Below are 3,072 nucleotides of genomic sequence, written 5' to 3'. Positions count from 1 at the left end.
AGTCATCCACTTGTTCATGTCTTCTTGTTTCTATGGTACACTATTGTTGATGCTGGGCTTGATGGCCAGGCTTTTGTATGTTAATTGTCTTAATAAAAGTATGATCCTGAAACATGCTTGGGTTGTTTTCCAAAATACAGGATTAATATATTTGGAATTTTAAACATTGATCTTCATCTGTATTATATACAGATCTAAAAATAATAACTTGTCTGTCAGAGCAGAAATAAGATTCATGAGGGGTTTTTTTGTGGTCACCCATCCTTCAACTTTAGCTCTAACCTCCTGATATGACACTGCCAGGCAGAAGATTAAATTCCCAGAGATTTTGAATCCTTCACTTAGGACAAAGCGATATATCTTATATCACACTGAAATTGGTGAAGTATATTTCCACTGGGAGTGAATTTCATAAGAATGGGCCTGTTTCTTAGACTGTCATCTTGGCTGCCCTCATACTCCATCTTTTAGTGAAAGTATTCAGTTAGTTGACATTTGTTGTTGTGGTTAACAGAATGCTGAGATCATATTTTTGGTAAATATTCATCATTTGAGATTGCTACTTTTTAAGATATTCTTGTTTTGAGAAGTTATTTCAGGATTATATATCTTTTTAGATGAATTTATTTTACTAGGTCATACTGGTTAAACTAGTCCTGATGCACCACAATTTTGCCTTTTTTTTTAGCCAGTTCTTACCCTACTACATGCTCTAGGAAGCATACAAAGCTCAATCTTTTCCTCACCACAGCACCATTATATACACATACATATATTTGCTCTGGGGGAAGGAGGATTGAGAAGAGACAAAGACCCAAACAAGTGGCATTTTTTAGACCAAACCTGTACATGGATGTTAGTGTGGAATAAGCTAGGTTGTGAGTTCACAATGCATTACTTATTTTACACATAATGACTATATCAACTCTTTAACTGGTCCTTAACAGTTTCTTTATATGTGATAATGGTGTAAATTACTTTAGACTTTGTGCAAACAGGAAGTCACTGCAAAGTAATTAGCGTACTGGATATTCACACCTGAGTCTACGTCATATTAGCTTCCTTGAGTAGCAAAACTCTAGGATAACTGGAGCACTGATGATTCAGCTTTCTTGAAAGATCTAGTAGAAGCCAGTACTAAGTACAGCGCACAAGTGTAATATACTCCTGGGGACTGTTTGTCCCACTAACTGAAATTCTTGAGTGACCTTCAAGGGCATTTCTAGGAAGACTGAACTGAAGGAGTCTAGAGAAGCAACGGAGATAGAGACCAATGGGCTAAAGCATGAGTTTTCATTAGCAACAGCCTGCTTTGTCAAATAAGAGAGAAGGTATGGATAAATGCAGCAAAATCTACATCTTTTCTTTGGATCAGATGAAGATAAAAGTTATTTCTTGTTACTTTTACTGCTGGGTACCTAGAAGCATCCACAAGTTTAGTAGGAGACTGAAATCGGGAAGTATTCATGCAACAGGTCAACAGACACCCATACCTGAGGAAGCAGCTATGCCCTCTACTAAACAATGAAAATGCTTCATCTACTAATCGTCATCATTTTATATGGAATAACATTGGGGCTGTTTGGGAAAACAGGGAAATGATTCCTTGTGGACTTAAAGAATTTAGACATAGAGTTTGTGACAGAATCTGTGGTGATTTTACAAAATTCATGTGTGTAGTTGAAAGTGTTTAACCTGCGTTAATAATTGCCAAGAATAAAGTCCTATGAAAGGAATTAGATTTGAACAGTATCTTTCAAGCAGGTTTGTCCCACAGTGCCTCCTTCTGTGTTCATTCTCATGATCAGTTTGCCAAAGGTAAATGATGTATGGTAGTAATAATAACGAAAAGACAACCTTTTATTGTTTGCTCTGAAGTACTAACTGCTGCAGAGACTAAAGTTTTAATGAGATATACAGATCTGAAGTCTATTTACTTGTGAATCACATATTGGACATAAGCAGATACACCTGGAATAATCCCTTCATATGCTCCAATTATTCTTTTCTAAAGAGAAAATAGCAATTGAACAGTAATTGATAACAGAGATAATGTCAAGGGATTGTTCCCTGAGCAGGGATTAAACCACAAACAAGTTGAATTTTTTGGTTGTTAAATGGTTTCCTTGAAAGAAGCATTTAACATTTGTCTTCAACAAAGGACATTAACAACCCTCAGTGGCTTTCATCCCACATCACAAGATTAAGTGGGCCCATGCTGTGCATCTAGAATCTCTAATTGTTGTCTCCATGTTGTCAAACAGAAAGAAGACTATATTTGGTTTTTGTGCTGTGGTGCAGCAGCTCTAATATATTTCTCTCTATTGAGGAAAGTTTGGAGTCACAAACTTTGCTAAAATGGTTTTAGATGTCCTTGTGTTGCCTATGTCATGGTAGGTAGTGGGACATTCAAAGCATTAAGCTATATATTTTTAGTTTGGAATGTGAAATGTTACCAATTTAGGTCAATATTTCTTCTTGAAAAATGATTTCCTTGAGAAGAACAGACTATAAAGCTAAAACTGTACCATAACACAATACTACAACTTATATCTTTTTTCTTTTTTTTTAATTGCACTCAAACCACTAATCTTATTTCAAAAGGTAGTTATATTTCTCATGGTCCCTTATTTTTCCACCTTCTAATTAGGTTCTTTAGAGAAAAGAAAGGTACACAGCTTTAAACAAAACAAAAATCGAATACGTTCAATTCCCCTGTTGATAAATTTTGGAAATGGAATTAACCTCTTGTTATTCTTTCACAATATGAATTCCACAGAGGAGATGTGTCTGTATGCTACATGTTTTAAATTTGAAATGTTTCCACTTCTCTGTATGCATGCTGATAGAAACCTTATTACAAGAAAAGGAAAGAGGTTTAAATTGTGTCAATTAATAGATTAGAATGTTTATATAATGGTATAAGCATAACACACATTTTTAAAATAGAGAGAATACAAGCAACCAATAGAATCTGAGAGCTTGGAAGTTAAGGCTGACATCCTTCCCTTAATCTATGAAGCCACTAAAGCAAAAAAAAAAAAAAAAAAAAAAAAAAAAAATCCCCCCCCC

The 3,072-nt window shown here is 35.0% G+C and overlaps 1 long non-coding RNA gene across 1 annotated transcript in view; it reads left to right on the top strand.

Annotated features, from left to right (window-relative positions):
* LOC109302383 overlaps window positions 1-3,072 on the top strand; it is a 479,734-nt gene that overhangs the window by 307,320 nt on the left and 169,342 nt on the right. The window lies entirely within an intron of this gene.

The sequence above is a fragment of the Gavialis gangeticus genome, unplaced genomic scaffold, assembly GCF_001723915.1.
Source record: "Gavialis gangeticus isolate Ggan-Ray unplaced genomic scaffold, GavGan_comp1, whole genome shotgun sequence".
Classification (NCBI taxonomy): domain Eukaryota; kingdom Metazoa; phylum Chordata; order Crocodylia; family Gavialidae; genus Gavialis; species Gavialis gangeticus.
Note: the sequence above shows the minus strand (reverse complement) of the source record. Positions and strands in the feature narration are given on the sequence as shown.